Below are 19,509 nucleotides of genomic sequence, written 5' to 3' on the forward strand. Positions count from 1 at the left end.
AGGGAAAGGTGGGGCAAAATAATTAGAAATCCATGATTGGTTCATTTTAATGAAGGTTAGATCATCAACATTTTGGGTAGCCAGACGAGTCCTTTTTTCGGTCAGTATTGAACCAGCAGCACTGAATACACTCTTTCTGATATCACACTAGCAGCTGGGCAAGCAAGCTCCTGTAATGTATATTCCGCCAATTCAGGCCAGGTGTCTATTTTAGATGCCCAGTAATCAAAGGGGAATGACGGGTGAGGGAGAGCATCGATAAGGGAGGAAAAATAGTTTGTAACCATACTGGACAAATGTTGTCTCCTGTCACTTTGAATTGATGCAGCAGTACCTGTCGTGTCTGCGGTCATTGCAAAATCACTCCACAACCTAATCGTAAAACCCCTCTGTCCAACGCCACTTATGATTTGTGCACCTCTAACACCTCGGCCACGTTGCCCCCTGCAGGTCGTGTGAGAATCATCACCGCTTCTGTGTGCTGGGAATGTCTGAACCAAACGGTCTACAAGAGTTGCTTGTTTGGTAGCCAATATTTGCTCAAGTTTCTCATGTGGCATGATATTTTGCAATTTCCCTTTATAGTGTGGATCCAGGAGGCAGGCCAACCAGTAATCGTCATCGGTCATCATTTTGATAATGCGGGGGTCCCTTTTTAGGATACGCAAGGCATAATCAGCCATGTGGGCCAATGTTCCAGGTGTCAATTCACTGCTTGTGCTGGGCTGAGGAGCACTTTCTGGCAAATCAACATCAGTTGTCTCCTGCAAAAACCCTGTAAGTGACCTTGCAACGCCACCAGATTCTATTGCCCCCGGGAAGCTTCCTCCTCCCATAAATATTCATCCCCATCATCCTCCTCCTCCTCTTCGTCTGCCACCTCGTCCAGGAGAATTCCCTGGGCAGACAATGGCTGACTGTCATCAAGGCTTCCCTCCTCCTCGGCTGCAGATGCATGCTCCTTAATGTGCATCAAACAGCAGATGCATTAGTGGGATGCTCATGCTTATGATGGTGCCATCTGCACTTACCAGCCATGTGCATTCCTCAAAACACTGAAGGACTTGACAGAGGTCTTGGAGCTTCGAACACTGCACACCAGACAACTCCATGTCTGCCATCCAAGTGCCTGCCCGTGTATGTGTATCCTCCCACAAATGCATTTCAGCATGCCTCTGTTCGCACAGCCTCTGAAGCATGTGCAGTGTGGAGTTCCACCTTGTTGCAACGTTGATTATTAGGCGGCGATGGGGAAGCTTCAACGATCGCTGATGGTTCTGCATATGGCTGGAGTGTACGGGCGACCGGCGGATGTGCAAGCAAAGTCTTCGCACGTTGAGGAGCAGGGCTGGTAACCCCGGATAACTTTTCAGGAAGCACTGCACCACCAGGTTCAAGGTGTGAGCCAGGCAAGGTATGTGTTTCAGTTCTGAAAGGGCTATGGCAGCCATAAAATTCCTTCCATTATCACTGACTACCTTGCCTGCCACAAGATGTACACTGCCCAGCCGTGACTGAATTTCTTGCTGCAAGAACTCGGCCAGAACTTCCGCGGTGTGTCTGTTGTCGCCCAAACACTTCATTTCCAACACAGCCTGCTGACGCTTACCGCTTGCTGTTCCATAATGGGACACCTCGTGTGCAACACTGGCAGCTGCGGATGGAGTGGTAGGGTGACTGCACTTTGTGGACTAGCTTTCGCTTCTGGAGGAGGAGGAGGGGTGTCGAATGCCTACTGCCAACTGTTTCCTAGACCTTGGGCTAGGCAGAACTGTCCCACTGTGGCTGTCCTCTGTGGACCCTGCATCCACCACATTAACCCAGTGCGCCGTGATGGACACGTAACGTCCCTGGCCATGCCTACTGGTCCATGCATCTGATGTGAGGTGCACCTTTCTACTGACTGATTGCCTGAGTGCATGGACAATGTGGTCTTTGACAGGCAGGTGGTGGGCTGGGATGGCTTTTCTCGCAAAGAAGTGTCGACTGGGTAGGTCATAGCGTGGTACTGCGTAGGCCATCAGGGCTTTGAAAGCTTCGCTTTCAACCAACCATTAGGGCATCATCTCTAACAAGTTTAGTCTAGCAATGTGGGCGTTCAAACCCTGTGTACGCGGATGAGAGGGTGAGTACTTTCTTTTCCTAACGAGAGTCTCTTGTAGGGTGAGCTGGACTGGAGAGGTGCAAATGGTGGAACAAGCGTTGGTGGTGGTGGTGGACATAGCGGATTGAGAGAGGGTTGGTGATGGTATTCTCGATGTTGACCAACATACAGTGTTTCCTACCAAAAACCTTGTGATTCCCTGACTGCTTTGGCCTTGCGACGATACCTCTACATTTGCTGCTGGTGGTGTCCTAACCGGTCAGCTTACAGTGAGGGAAGCAATGAAGTGTTGCTTACTAACCTTCATTCTGAGCAGTTGCACCAACGGTACGGGACGTTTGGTAGTTAGTCCAGGCTTGCAAGTGCATGCTGGTTAAATGTCTATGCATGCACGTTGTATTTAAATTTTTGACATTCGATAACTTTGCACTGATCATTCGGATCTTGGTTAAAAAATTGCCACACTGCACTCTTCCTACTATCGAATACCTTTTCAGGCATTGCATGCTGTGCTGCTTTCACCGGATGGCCACACTGTCCTAAAACTGGTTTTGTTTTCGACACAAGCGTTTGTCCTGATACGGGCCTGCCAGATGAAAGCTGTTGTGATGTTGATGCCTGCTGCGGCTAATCCTCCTCCGCTTCAGAGCTACTGCCAGAGGCACCCTGTTCCCCCAATGGCTGCCAATCTGGGTCTACAACTGGGTCATCTATCACCTCCTCTTCAATGTCCTGTGCACCTTCCTCTGTGTCACCGTATAAGGTGCAATAGCGTTCAGGATGGGCCACCATAGTCTCATCAGGGTCAGATTCTGGCTCAGTACACTGCGAGGGCAATGCTGTGATCTGAGTCAATGGAACAGCATAAAAATCTAGCTGTGGCTGTGCAACTGTGCACTCCATGTCCGATTCATCTTGTAATGGGTTGTGAGCTATTTCCCTTTCTATCCCTGGCACGGTATGTGTAAAGAGCTTCATGGAGTAAACTGTAGTGTCACCTGCCACATCCTTCACTTTTGCTTTGGGTGAAGGACATAAGGAAGTGACTTGTTCCTGACCGTCAGCATCCACTGACGACTCTCTGCTTTTAAATTTGGATCTTTCTGAAGAGGAGGTGAAAGAGCTAGAGGCTGAGTTAGCAAGGAAAGAAAAAACTTTTTCCTGCTGCTCCGGCTTTAAAAGCAGTTTTCCTACTCCCAGAAAAGGGAGCCTTCGAGGCATTGTGTAGCCAGACAATGATGCTGGCTCAACAACTCGAGCCTTAGGTGCTATTTTGTTTTTCCCACTACCACCAGATGCTCCTCCACCACCACCACCACCATCATTACCAGCTGGCAATGACCGCCCATGGCCTCTTCCAGCAGACGTCCTCATTTTTGGGAAAGTGTAAACAAACTGTCAACCGTTATATGGTACTGTAAAGCAAGGTAGAAGGTGTATGTAAACTTGATGAGAATTTAACTCTCCTTTTTATGTGTGTGAGACTGCTGCAAAAATCAGGCCCACTGCATTACACTACACAGCATAAGTGGCAGAATGTGGCTGGCAGATATTCGCCAAACAGAACTGACCCAGATCCACTTAGTGGCAATATAAATCTCCATTTTTATGTGTGAGAGACTGCGGCAAAAATAAGGCCCACTGTATTACACTACACAGTATAAGTGGCAGAAAGTGGCTGGCAGATATACGCCAAACAGAACTGACCCAGATGCACTTAGTGGCAATATAAATCTCCCTTTTTATGTGTGGGGGACTGCGGCAAAAATGAGGCCCACTGTATTACACTACACAGTATAAGTGGCAGAAAGTGGCTGGCAGATATCCGCCAAACAGAACTGACCCAGATGCAATTAGGCAATTAGTGGCAATATAAATCTCCCTTTTTATGTGTTGAAGACTGAGGCAAAAATAAGGCCCACTGTATTACACTACACAGTATAAGTGGCAAAAAGTGACTGGCAGATATACGTAAAACAGAACTGATGCAGATGCACTTAGTGGCAATATAAATCTCCATTTTTATGTGTGGGAGACTGCTGAAAAAAAAAACAGGCCCACTGTAATACACTACACAGTATAAGTGGCAGAACGTGGCTGGCAGATATATGCCAAACAGAACTGACGCAGATGCACTTAGTGGCAATATAAATCTCCCTTTTTAGGTGTGGGAGACTGCGGCAAAAATAAGGCCCACTGTATTACACTACACAGTATAAGTGGCAGAAAGTGGCTGGCAGATATACGCCAAACAGAACTGACCCAGATGCACTTAGTGGCAATATAAATCTCCCTTTTTATGTGCGGGAGACTGCGGCAAAAATAAGGCCCACTGTATCACACTACACAGTATAAGTGGCAGAAAGTGGCTGGCAGCTATACGCCAAACAGAACTGACACAGATGCACTTAGTGGCAATATAAATCTCCCTTTTTATGTGTGGGAGACTGCGGCAAAAATAAGGCCCACTGTATTGCACCACACAGTATAAGTGGCAGAAAGTGACTGGCAGATATACACCAAACAGAACTGACCCAGATGCACTTAGTGGCAATATAAATCTCCCTTTTTATGTGTGGGAGACTGCTGCAAAAAAAAAACAGGCCCACTGTATTACACTACACAGTATAAGTGGCAGAAAGTGGCTGGCAGATATACGCCAAACAGAACTGACCCAGATGCACTTAGTGGCAATATAAATCTCCCTTTTTATGTGTGGGGGACTGCGGCAAAAATGAGGCCCACTGTATTACACTACACAGTATAAGTGGCAGAAAGTGGCTGGCAGATATCCGCCAAACAGAACTGACCCAGATGCAATTAGGCAATTAGTGGCAATATAAATCTCCCTTTTTATGTGTTGAAGACTGAGGCAAAAATAAGGCCCACTGTATTACACTACACAGTATAAGTGGCAAAAAGTGACTGGCAGATATACGTAAAACAGAACTGATGCAGATGCACTTAGTGGCAATATAAATCTCCATTTTTATGTGTGGGAGACTGCTGAAAAAAAAAACAGGCCCACTGTAATACACTACACAGTATAAGTGGCAGAACGTGGCTGGCAGATATATGCCAAACAGAACTGACGCAGATGCACTTAGTGGCAATATAAATCTCCCTTTTTAGGTGTGGGAGACTGCGGCAAAAATAAGGCCCACTGTATTACACTACACAGTATAAGTGGCAGAAAGTGGCTGGCAGATATACGCCAAACAGAACTGACCCAGATGCACTTAGTGGCAATATAAATCTCCCTTTTTATGTGCGGGAGACTGCGGCAAAAATAAGGCCCACTGTATCACACTACACAGTAAAAGTGACAGAAAGTGGCTGGCAGCTATACGCCAAACAGAACTGACACAGATGCACTTAGTGGCAATATAAATCTCCCTTTTTATGTGTGGGAGACTGCGGCAAAAATAAGGCCCACTGTATTGCACCACACAGTATAAGTGGCAGAAAGTGACTGGCAGATATACACCAAACAGAACTGACCCAGATGCACTTAGTGGCAATATAAATCTCCCTTTTTATGTGTGGGAGACTGCTGCAAAAAAAAAACAGGCCCACTGTATTACACTACACAGTATAAGTGGCAGAATGTGGCTGGCAGATATACGCCAAACAGAACTGATCCAGATCCACTTAGTGGCAATATAAATCTCCATTTTTATGTGTGGGAGACTGCAGAAAAAATAAGGCCCACTGTATTACACTACACAGTATAAGTGGCAGAAAGTGGCTGGCAGATATACGCCAAACAGAACTGACCCAGATGCACTTAGTTGCAATGTAAATCTCCCTTTTTATGTGTGGGAGACTGCAGCAAAAATAAGGCCCACTGTATTACATTACACAGTATAAGTGGCAGAAAGTGGCTGGCAGATATACGCCAAACAGAACTGACCCAGATGCACTTAGTGGCAATATAAATCTCCCTTTTTATGTGTGGGAGACTGCTGCAAAAAAAAAAAACAGGCCCACTGTATCACACTACACAGTATAAGTGGCAGAAAGTGGCTGGCAGATATACGCCAAACAGAACTGACACAGATGCACTTAGTGGCAATTTAACTCTCCTTTTTATGTGTGTGAGACTGCTGCAAAAATCAGGCCCACTGCATTACACTACACAGTATAAGTGGCAGAAAGTGGCTGGCAGATATACGCCAAACAGAACTGACCCAGATGCACTTAGTGGCAATATAAATCTCCCTTTTTATGTGTGGGGGACTGCGGCAAAAATGAGGCCCACTGTATTACACTACACAGTATAAGTGGCAGAAAGTGGCTGGCAGATAGACGACAAACAGAGCTGACCAAGACACACTTAGTGGCAATATAAATCTCCCTTTTTATGTGTGGGAGACTGCGGCAAAAATAAGGCCCACTTTATTACACTATACAGTATAAGTGGCAGAAAGTGGCTGGCAGATATCCGCCAAACAGAACTGACCCAGATGCAATTAGGCAATTAGTGGCAATATAAATCTCCCTTTTTATGTGTTGAAGACTGAGGCAAAAATAAGGCCCACTGTATTACACTACACAGTATAAGTGGCAAAAAGTGACTGGCAGATATACGTAAAACAGAACTGATGCAGATGCACTTAGTGGCAATATAAATCTCCATTTTTATGTGTGGGAGACTGCTGAAAAAAAAAACAGGCCCACTGTAATACACTACACAGTATAAGTGGCAGAACGTGGCTGGCAGATATATGCCAAACAGAACTGACGCAGATGCACTTAGTGGCAATATAAATCTCCCTTTTTATGTGTGGGAGACTGCCGCTGCAAAAAAAAACAGGCCCACTGTATCACAATGCACAGTATAAGTGGCAGAAAGTGGCTGGCAGATATACGCCAAACAGAACTGACACAGATGCACTTAGTGGCAATATAAATCTCCCTTTTTAGGTGTGGGAGACTGCGGCAAAAATAAGGCCCACTGTATTACACTACACAGTATAAGTGGCAGAAAGTGGCTGGCAGATATACGCCAAACAGAACTGACCCAGATGCACTTAGTGGCAATATAAATCTCCCTTTTTATGTGCGGGAGACTGCGGCAAAAATAAGGCCCACTGTATCACACTACACAGTATAAGTGGCAGAAAGTGGCTGGCAGCTATACGCCAAACAGAACTGACACAGATGCACTTAGTGGCAATATAAATCTCCCTTTTTATGTGTGGGACACTGCGGCAAAAATAAGGCCCACTGTATTGCACCACACAGTATAAGTGGCAGAAAGTGACTGGCAGATATACACCAAACAGAACTGACCCAGATGCACTTAGTGGCAATATAAATCTCCCTTTTTATGTGTGGGAGACTGCTGCAAAAAAAAAACAGGCCCACTCTATTACACTACACAGTATAAGTGGCAGAATGTGGCTGGCAGATATACGCCAAACAGAACTGATCCAGATCCACTTAGTGGCAACATAAATCTCCATTTTTATGTGTGGGAGACTGCAGAAAAAATAAGGCCCACTGTATTACACTACACAGTATAAGTGGCAGAAAGTGGCTGGCAGATATACGCCAAACAGAACTGACCCAGATGCACTTAGTTGCAATGTAAATCTCCCTTTTTATGTGTGGGAGACTGCAGCAAAAATAAGGCCCACTGTATTACATTACACAGTATAAGTGGCAGAAAGTGGCTGGCAGATATACGCCAAACAGAGCTGACGCAGATGCACTTAATGGCAATATAAATCTCCCTTTTTATGTGTGGGAGACTGCTGCAAAAAAAAAAAACAGGCCCACTGTATCACACTACACAGTATAAGTGGCAGAAAGTGGCTGGCAGATATACGCCAAACAGAACTGACACAGATGCACTTAGTGGCAATATAAATCTCCCTTTTTATGTGTGGGAGACTGCGGCAAAAATAAGGCCCACTGTATTGCACTACACAGTATAAGTGGCAGAAAGTGACTGGCAGATATACACCAAACAGAACTGACCCAGATGCACTTAGTGGCAATATAAATCTCCCTTTTTATGTGTTGGAGACTGCTGCAAAAAAAACCAGGCCCACTGTATTACACTACACAGTATAAGTGGCAGAATGTGGCTGGCAGATATACGCCAAACAGAACTGACCCAGATCCACTTAGTGGCAATATAAATCTCCATTTTTACGTGTGGGAGACTGCGGCAAAAATAAGGCCCACTGTATTACACTACACAGTATAAGTGGCAGAAAGTGGCTGGCAGATATACGCCAAACAGAACTGACCCAGATGCACTTAGTTGCAATGTAAATCTCCCTTTTTATGTGTGGGAGACTGCGGCAAAAATAATGCCCACTGTATTACATTACACAGTATATGTGGCAGAAAGTGGCTGGCAGATATACGCCAAACAGAGCTAACGCAGATGCACTTATTGGCAATATAAATCTCCCTGTTTATGTGTGGGAGACTGCTGCAAAAAAAAAATAAAACAGGCCCACTGTATCACACTAAACAGTATAAGTGGCAGAAAGTGGCTGGCAGATATACGCCAAACAGAACTGACACAGATGCACTTAGTGGCATTATAAATCTCCCTTTTTATGTGTGGGAGACTGCGGCAAAAATAAGGCCCACTGTATTGCACTACACAGTATAAGTGGCAGAAAGTGACTGGCAGATATACACCAAACAGAACTGACCCAGATGCACTTAGTGGCAATATAAATCTCCCTTTTTATGTGTGGGAGACTGCTGCAAAAAAAAACAGGCCCACTGTATTACACTAAACAGTATAAGTGGCAGAATGTGGCTGGCAGATATACGCCAAACAGAACTGACCCAGATCCACTTAGTGGCAATATAAATCTCCATTTTTATGTGTGGGAGACTGCGGCAAAAATAAGGCCCACTGTATTACACTACACAGTATAAGTGGCAGAAAGTGGCTGGCAGATATACGCCAAACAGAACTGACCCAGATGCACTTAGTTGCAATGTAAATCTCCCTTTTTATGTGTGGGAGACTGCGGCAAAAATAATGCCCACTGTATTACATTACACAGTATAAGTGGCAGAAAGTGGCTGGCAGATATACGCCAAACAGAGCTAACGCAGATGCACTTATTGGCAATATAAATCTCCCTGTTTATGTGTGGGAGACTGCTGCAAAAAAAAAAAAACAGGCCCACTGTATCACACTAAACAGTATAAGTGGCAGAAAGTGGCTGGCAGATATACGCCAAACAGAACTGACACAGATGCACTTAGTGGCATTATAAATCTCCCTTTTTATGTGTGGGAGACTGCGGCAAAAATAAGGCCCACTGTATTACACTACACAGCATCAGTGGCAGAAAGTGGCTGGCAGATATACGCCAAACAGAACTGACCCAGATGCACATAGTGGCAATATAAATCTCCCTTTTTATGTGTGGGATACTGCGGCAAAAATAAGGCCCACTGTATTACACTACACAGTATAAATGGCAGAAAGTGGCTGGCAGATATACGCCAAACAGAACTGACCCAGGTGCTCTAAGTTTCAATATAAATCTCCTTTTTTATGTGTGGGAGACTGCGGCAAAAAAAAACAGGCCCACTGTATTACACTACACAGTATAAGTGGCAGAACGTGGCTGGCAGATATACGCCAAACAGAACTGACGCAGATGCACTTATTGGCAATATAAATCTCCCTTTTTATGTGTGGGAGACTGCCGCTGCAAAAAAAAAACAGGCCCACTGTATCACAATACACAGTATAAGTGTCAGAAAGTGGCTGGCAGATATACGCCAAACAGAACTGACACAGATGCACTTAGTGGCAATATAAATCTCCCTTTTTATGTGTGGGAGACTGCGGCAAAAATAAGGCCCGCTGTATTACACTGCACATTATAAGTGGGAGAAAGTGACTGGCAGATATACGCCAAACAGAACTGACCCAGATGCACTTAGTGGCAATATAAATCTCCCTTTTTAGGTGTGGGAGACTGCGGCAAAAATAAGGCCCACTGTATTACACTACACAGTATAAGTGGCAGAAAGTGGCTGGCAGATATACGCCAAACAGAACTGACCCAGATGCACTTAGTGGCAATATAAATCTCCCTTTTTATGTGCGGGAGACTGCGGCAAAAATAAGGCCCACTGTATCACACTGCACAGTATAAGTGGCAGAAAGTGGCTGGCAGCTATACGCCAAACAGAACTGACACAGATGCACTTAGTGGCAATATAAATCTCCCTTTTTATGTGTGGGAGACTGCGGCAAAAATAAAGCCCACTGTATTGCACCACACAGTATAAGTGGCAGAAAGTGACTGGCAGATATACACCAAACAGAACTGACCCAGATGCACTTAGTGGCAATATAAATCTCCCTTTTTATGTGTGGGAGACTGCTGCTGCAAAAAAAACAGGCCCACTGTATTACACTACACAGTATAAGTGGCAGAATGTGGCTGGCAGATATACGCCAAACAGAACTGATCCAGATCCACTTAGTGGCAATATAAATCTCCATTTTTATGTGTGGGAGACTGCGGAAAAAATAAGGCCCACTGTATTACACTACACAGTATAAGTGGCAGAAAGTGGCTGGCAGATATACGCCAAACAGAACTGACCCAGATGCACTTAGTTGCAATGTAAATCTCCCTTTTTATGTGTGGGAGACTGCGGCAAAAATAAGGCCCACTGTATTACATTACACAGTATAAGTGGCAGAAAATGGCTGGCAGATATACGCCAAACAGAGCTGACGCAGATGCACTTATTGGCAATATAAATCTCCTATTTTATGTGTGGGAGACTGCTGAAAAAAAAAAAAAACAGGCCCACTGTATCACACTACACAGTATAAGTGGCAGAAAGTGGCTGGCAGATATACGCCAAACAGAACTGACACAGATGCTCTTAGTGGCAATATAAATCTCCCTTTTTATGTGTGGGAGACTGCGGCAAAAATAAGGCCCACTGTATTGCACTACACAGTATAAGTGGCAGAAAGTGACTGGCAGATATACACCAAACAGAACTGACCCAGATGTACTTAGTGGCAATATAAATCTCCCTTTTTATGTGTGGGAGACTGCTGCAAAAAAAACAGGCCCACTGTATTACACTACACAGTATAAGTGGCAGAATGTGGCTGGCAGATATACGCCAAACAGAACTGACCCAGATCCACTTAGTGGCAATATACATCTCCATTTTCATGTGTGGGAGACTGCGGCAAAAATAAGGCCCACTGTATTACACTACACAGTATAAGTGGCAGAAAGTGGCTGGCAGATATACGCCAAACAGAACTGACCCAGATGCACTTAGTTGCAATGTAAATCTCCCTTTTTATGTGTGGGAGACTGCGGCAAAAATAATGCCCACTGTATTACATTACACAGTATAAGTGGCAGAAAGTGGCTGGCAGATATACGCCAAACAGAGCTAACGCAGATGCACTTATTGGCAATATAAATCTCCCTGTTTATGTGTGGGAGACTGCTGCAAAAAAAAAAAAACAGGCCCACTGTATCACACTAAACAGTATAAGTGGCAGAAAGTGGCTGGCAGATATACGCCAAACAGAACTGACACAGATGCACTTAGTGGCATTATAAATCTCCCTTTTTATGTGTGGGAGACTGTGGCAAAAATAAGGCCCACTGTATTACACTACACAGTATCAGTGGCAGAAAGTGGCTGGCAGATATACGCCAAACAGAACTGACCCAGATGCACATAGTGGCAATATAAATCTCCCTTTTTATGTGTGGGATACTGCGGCAAAAATAAGGCCCACTGTATTACACTACACAGTATAAATGGCAGAAAGTGGCTGGCAGATATACGCCAAACAGAACTGACCCAGGTGCTCTAAGTTTCAATATAAATCTCCTTTTTTATGTGTGGGAGACTGCGGCAAAAAAAAACAGGCCCACTGTATTACACTACACAGTATAAGTGGCAGAACGTGGCTGGCAGATATATGCCAAACAGAACTGACCCAGATGCACTTAGTGACAATATAAATCTCCCGTTTTATTTGTGGGAGACTGCGGCAAAAGTAAGGCCCACTGTATTACACTATACAGTATAAGTGGCAAAAAGTGACTGGCAGATATACGTCAAACAGAACTGATGCAGATGCACTTAGTGGCAATATAAATCTCCATTTTTATGTGTGGGAGACTGCCGAAGAAAAAAAACAGGCCCACTGTAATACACTACACAGTATAAGTGGCAGAACGTGGCTGGCAGATATACACCAAACAGAACTGACCCAGATGCACTTAGTGGCAATATAAATCTCTTATTTTATGTGTGGGAGACTGCGGCAAAAATAAGGCCCACTGTATCACACTACACAGTATAAGTGGCAGAAAGTGGCAGAAAATGGCTGGCAGATATATGCCAAACAGAACTGACACAGATGCACTTAGTGGCAATATAAATATCCCTTTTTATGTGTGGGAGACTGCGGCAAAAATAAGGCCCACTGTATTACACTACACAGTATAAGTGGCAGAAAGTGACTGGCAGATATACGCCAAACAGAACTGACCCAGACGCACTTAGTGGCAATATAAATCTCCCTTTTTATGTGTGGGAGACTGAGGAAAATATAAGGCCCACTGAATTACACTACACAGTTTAAGTGGCAGAAAGTGGCTGGCAGATATACGCCAAACAGAACTGCCACAGATGCACTTAGTGGCAAAATAAATCTCCATTTTTATGTGTGGGAGGCTGCTGCAAAAAAAAACAGGCCCACTGTATTACACTACACAGTATAAGTCGCAGAAAGTGGCTGGCAGATATAAGCCAAACAGAACTGACCCAGATGCACTTAGTGGCAATATAAAAATCCCTTTTTATGTGTGGGAGACTGCTGCAAAAAAAAACAGGCCCACTGTATTACACTACACAGTATAAGTGGCAGAACGTGGCTGGCAGATATACGCCAAACAGAACTGACCCAGATGCACTTAGTGACAATATAAATCTCCCGTTTTATTTGTGGGAGACTGCGGCAAAAATAAGGCCCACTGTATTACACTATACAGTATAAGTGGCAAAAAGTGACTGGCAGATATACGTCAAACAGAACTGATGCAGATGCACTTAGTGGCAATATAAATCTCCATTTTTATGTGTGGGAGACTGCCGAAGAAAAAAAACAGGCCCACTGTAATACACTACACAGTATAAGTGGCAGAACGTGGCTGGCAGATATACACCAAACAGAACTGACCCAGATGCACTTAGTGGCAATATAAATCTCTTATTTTATGTGTGGGAGACTGCGGCAAAAATAAGGCCCACTGTATCACACTACACAGTATAAGTGGCAGAGAGTGGCAGAAAATGGCTGGCAGATATATGCCAAACAGAACTGACACAGATGCACTTAGTGGCAATATAAATATCCCTTTTTATGTGTGGGAGACTGCGGCAAAAATAAGGCCTACTGTATTACACTACACAGTATAAGTGGCAGAAAGTGACTGGCAGATATACGCCAAACAGAACTGACCCAGACGCACTTAGTGGCAATATAAATCTCCCTTTTTATGTGTGGGAGACTGAGGAAAATATAAGGCCCACTGAATTACACTACACAGTTTAAGTGGCAGAAAGTGGCTGGCAGATATACGCCAAACAGAACTGCCACAGATGCACTTAGTGGCAAAATAAATCTCCATTTCTATGTGTGGGAGGCTGCTGCAAAAAAAAACAGGCCCACTGTATTACACTACACAGTATAAGTCGCAGAAAGTGGCTGGCAGATATAAGCCAAACAGAACTGACCCAGATGCACTTAGTGGCAATATAAAAATCCCTTTTTATGTGTGGGAGACTGCTGCAAAAAAAAACAGGCCCACTGTATTACACTACACAGTATAAGTGGCAGAATGTGGCTGGCAGATATACGCCAAACAGAACTGACCCAGATCCACTTAGTGGCAATATAAATCTCCATTATTATGTGTGGGAGACTGCGGCAAAAATAAGGCCCACTGTATTCCACTACACAGTATAAGTGGCAGAAAGTGGCTGGGAGATATTCACCAAACAGAACTGACGCAGATGCACTTAGTGGCAATATAAATCTCCCTTTTTATGTGTGGGAGACTGCGGCAAAAATAAGGCCCACTGTATTACACTACACAGTATAAGTGGCAGAAAGTGGCTGGCAGATAAATGCAAAACAGAACTGACCCAGATGCACTTAGTGGCAATATAAATCTCCCTTTTTATGTGTGGGAGACTGCTGGAAAAAAAAAACAGGCCCAATGTATTACACTACGCAGTATAAGTGGCAGAAAGTGGCTGGCAGATATACGCCAAACAGAACTGACGAAGATGCACTAAGTGGCAATATAAATCTCCCTTTTAATGAGTGGGAGACTGCGGCAAAAATAAGGCCCACTGTATTACACTACACAGTATAAGTGGCAGAAAGTGACTGGCAGATATAAGCCAAACAGAACTGACCCAGATGCACTTAGTGGCAATATAAATCTCCCTATTTATGTGTGGGAGACTGCAGCAAAAATAAGGCCCACTGTATTACACTACACAGTATAAGTGACAGAAAGTGGCTGGCAGATATACGCCAAACAGAACTGACGCAGATGCACTTAGTGGCAATATAAATCTCCCTTTTTATGTGTGGGAGACTGCTGGTGCAAAAAAAAACAGGCCCACTGTATTACACTACACGGTATAAGTGGCAGAACGTGGCTGGCAGATATACGCCAAACAGAACTGATGCAGATGCATTTAGTGGCAATATAAATCTCCCTTTTTATGTGTGGGAGATGTCATGTCGGACCAGGTCGTTCGACAGACAGCGGTAATTCTGCTTTTGTCCACTATGCACTCATTGGCGTCGGCTAGATTTTATCTAGCTGGTCCGGTGTTAATTTACCTGGTGCTCGGATTGGAAGCTGGGCCAAGCCCACTGCCTTTAAATAGTTCTCTTGAACATTGGGCGTCGACGATTATAGCTTCTGTCTTGTGCGTGGTTATCTCGGTCTGGAAAGGTGAGCTAGTAGTTGGAGTATCGTTGCTGGTGGTGTATTTCCCTTTATCTTATTTTTTCCTTCCCATATTTGTATTTGTTTTGCCCTTTGCACTTATAGTGTATTCCTGAGTGACTGCGGCGTGGTGCTTATTTTTCCGTTATTCTTGTCTGTGCTAATTGTGGGTATTGGAGTGTGGTCTCTTCACTGGGTGGTGGGTGGTGGTTTCAGCGTAGGGTTGAAACAGGAGATAGGGTGAGGTTGGAGGCCCAGACATGCACACCATCAGTGTAAACTCTGGGAGAGGGTCAGTCAGGGTTTCCCTAGTCTGAGGGAAATCGCAGGGGCCCGGGTTATTAGCTCTTTCCTAACTAGGTCTCCCGTGACAGGAGACTGCAGCAAAAATAAGGCCCACTGTATTACACTACACAGTATAAGTTGCAGAAAGTGACTGGCAGATACACGCCAAACAGAACTGACCCAGATGCACTTAGTGGCAATATAAATCTCCCTTTTTATGTGTGGGAGACTGCTGGAAAAAAAAAAACAGGCCCACTTTATTACACTACACAGTATAAGTGGCAGAACGTGGCTGGCAGATATACGCCATACAGAACTGAGGCAGATGCACTTAGTGGCAATATAAATCTCCCTTTTTATGTGTGGGAGACTGCGGCAAAAAAAACAAAACAGGCCCACTGTATTACACTACACAGTATTAGTTCCAGAAAGTGGATGACAGATATAGGCCAAACAGAACTGACCCAGATGCACTTAGTGGCAATATAAATCTCCCTTTTTATGTGTGGGAGACTGCTGCAAAAAAAAAACAGGCCCATTGTATTACACTACACAGTATAAGTGGCAGAAAGTGACTGGAAGGCATATAAAAAAGGGGACTGTACTACAATAACAATCTCCCTACAATGATCTCAGGACAAGTATGGCAGCCAGAAATAAAAAGGACTGCTGCACACAAAAGTGGGGACAAATAAGCAATAGAACTGTGCTGAAAGGAGCAACAGGGCTTTTGCTTTTAAAAAAGCAGTTGGTATGCACAGCGGCATGCAAACAGCAATGCAGCTTTCAGGGAGCCTTATAAGCTACAGAGCTGATGCACAGAAATCTAGCCTCCACTGTCCCTGCAAAGAAAAGGTGGTGTTGGACAGTGGAAATCGCTACAGCACAAGTGGTTTGGGGGTTAATATTTCCTCCCTAACAATATCCCTGCTTCTGACAAAGCTGCAGCAACCTCTCCCTATGCTCAGATCGGCAGAGGTAAGATGGCGGTCGGCGAGCACGCCCCTTTATAGCCCCTCTGACTCCGCAGAAAGCAAGCCAATCACTGTCATTCCCTTCTCTAAGATGGTGGGACCGAGATCTATGTCATCACGCTTCCCACACTCTGCGTCCACCTTCATTGGCTGAGAAATGGCGCTGAAAGTGTCATACGAAACGCGACTTTGGCGCGAAGATCGCCGACAGCATGGGTGATCCCACACTGGGATCGGGTCGGGTTTCACGAAACCCGACTTTGCCGAAAGTCGGCAATTTTTGAAATTGTCCGATCCGTTTTGCTCAACTCTACTTGCTGCACCTCAGTGAATAAATGCATTTCATAGCTGGGACAGCAATGCTCCAACATGACTACAGGAAGAAAGGGTTAGAAAAGTTAAGCAAAACTTTTTCCAAACAAAGCAGCAGTCAAATAATACTTGGAAAGCTGAGCGGTAATATAATGTTTTATTTCTTTTAGCAATGTGTTGTCTGATTTGTAAACAGCTGCAATAATCAAAGGTAATCATTATGTTGGCATAGATTAACATATTTTCTAATTTGTGTTAATCACAGCACATTCACCAAAACTCATTGTCTGTTAAATGTCTTGTCAAAAGTATTCTATATTCTCATGGCCAAAAAATCCTGCTATTACAAACACACAGATATCTTTGAATATAAAAACTTACTGCAGTTACCTTTTTTTCCATTTAAAAATTGTTCACGTTTCATACATTACAGGCATCGTGAATTTCATTCGGAAAGGACACTGATGCTAATCTTGTCTATACTTACAGTCCTTGTGCAAACTATGTTTCATTTTAAGCTTTAACCCCTGGGAAAATATTCTGAAAAGTTCCCAGGCCCAGCAGGGGGTGCATCACCGCGACTGGAGGTAACTACAGCAGAGGTGTCAAACTGCATTCCTCGAGGGCCGCCAACAGGTCATGTTTTCAGGATTTCCTTAGCATTCCACAAGGTACTGGAATCATTCTGTGCAGGTGATTAAATTATCACCTGTGCAATACAAGGAAATCCTGAAAACATGACCTGTTGGCGGCCCTCGAGGAATGCAGTTTGACACCTCTGAACTAAAGGACATTCCCCTGTATTCCATTCATTCACCAAGTTTTACAGACAGGAGCACAGCTGCATTAGCAGAGCTTCTGGGTGTAAAATGATTTAACCCCTTCAGATGGATTTACAGCATGGGACAAGACTGAACGACGGAAGGTATGGAATATTGTTGTTTGTTTTTTTCCAGTTTATTTCAGGTGACAAGGGTCTTTAGGTGGATTAAGAGTATAATAAAATATTAAAACACTGTGTGTCTTTAATTCATTAAAATACTTTTTAATAATGTGTGTGTGTTTTATTAACTATTTCGTACTATTGGATTAATAATGGATAGGTGTCATAATTGACGCCTCTCCATTATTAACCTGGCTTAATGTCACCTTACAATAGCAAGGTGACATTAACCCTTCATTACCCCATATCCCACCGCTACATGGGAGTGGGAATAGAGAGGCTAAATGCCACAATAGGCGCATCTTCCAGATGTGCCTTTTCTGGGGTGGCTGGGGGCAGATGTGTTAAGCCAGGGGGGGTCCTATAACCATGGTCCCTCTCCAGGCTATTAATATCTGCCCTCAGTCACTGGCTTTCCCACTGTGGTGGAGAAAATTGCGCGGGAGCCCACGCCAATTTTTTCCGGAATTTATCCCTTTAATTTAATAGCTAGAGACCCCAAATTTTACACAGAGACACTTGTTACATTAGTAAAGAGGAATATGTAATAAAAGAAGGGATATGAGATGGTTCACTGTGTGTAAACCATGTCTGTCGGGTTTGTGAAGGAGAGAGCAAAAGCCGGCAATTGAATTACCTGCTTTTCTGCTATCTAGCGCTATATGAAATAAAAATACATATATATATATATATATATATATATATATATGTGTCTCACTGACATGTATATATATATATATATATATATATACACCTATTCTATGTGTACACATTTATTCTACCTATTCTATTCTGTCAGTGTGATTTTACTGTACACCGCACTGAATTGCCGGATTTTCTAGAGAACACCTCTGCGTATTTCTCGCAAGTTACACTCATGGTCCGTGTGTAATCCGTAATTTTCTCGCCCCCATAGACTTTCATTGGCAGATTTTTTGCGCAATACGCTGACAAACGCAGCATGCTGCGATTTTCTACGGCCGTACAAGACCTAATAATAAGGATCTGTAATATACGGCAGATAGGAGCTGGGCCATAGAGAATCATTGTACCGTATGCAATCCGTATTTTCTGCACCTCTCATACGTCCGTAAAACATGCCAGTGTGACGCCGGCCTAACAGCCGCTGGTGGAATTGTGATCCTCCTGCAGTTGTTAACCTGCTAAATGCTGCTGTCGATCTCTGACATCAGCATTTAATTCTCCCTTCTGTTAAGCAGGCCAGAAATCCTGCGCATCGGTGACTCCATCACGTGATCGCGTGTCACAGATTGGTTGGCAAGACCACAAAGGGTCTCCAGCAAACCTCTATGGTTGTTGTAGATGGATTGTTTAAGCGCCACCCGGTGGTCGGCTCTTATAGCAAGTGAGCATTTCTGCTTCATACAGGTGATCTGATCATGTATGTATGCCTGTATGTAGCAGAGCTGATCAGGCATCTGAAACTTCTAGTTTCCCATGCAGACTATTGAAGCATGAGAAATGTAAAAAAAATGTTTTTAAAAAAACAAAAAAGTTAAAGTTCAAATTCATGTGCCGACATAACTCCTGTGTTCAACCGCTGCAGCTGCATAAGGGCCCGGAGGCTCCGGGGGCCCCTGCAGGGTGGCTAATAATGAGGGCAATCTTGCAATTTTTCTGGCCCCGAGGCTCAGGGGGGCCCCTGGCCAGATTGTTCTCATGTCCGTCAGGCAGGGAGCAATCCCTGCAGCTCCGCTGCCTGCAAGAGAAAATGGCAGTAGAGCGGAGCTGCAGGGATTCATCCAAGCTCCTGCCCGCTTTTCCTGACTCACACAGCAGTGGCTGATTGACATTATCATTCAGCACCACAGCTGTGCGAGACAGGAAGCTGCCGGCGATGGTGCGGCT

This window comes from Ranitomeya variabilis, chromosome 4, assembly GCF_051348905.1.
Source record: "Ranitomeya variabilis isolate aRanVar5 chromosome 4, aRanVar5.hap1, whole genome shotgun sequence".
NCBI classification, from domain to species: domain Eukaryota; kingdom Metazoa; phylum Chordata; class Amphibia; order Anura; family Dendrobatidae; genus Ranitomeya; species Ranitomeya variabilis.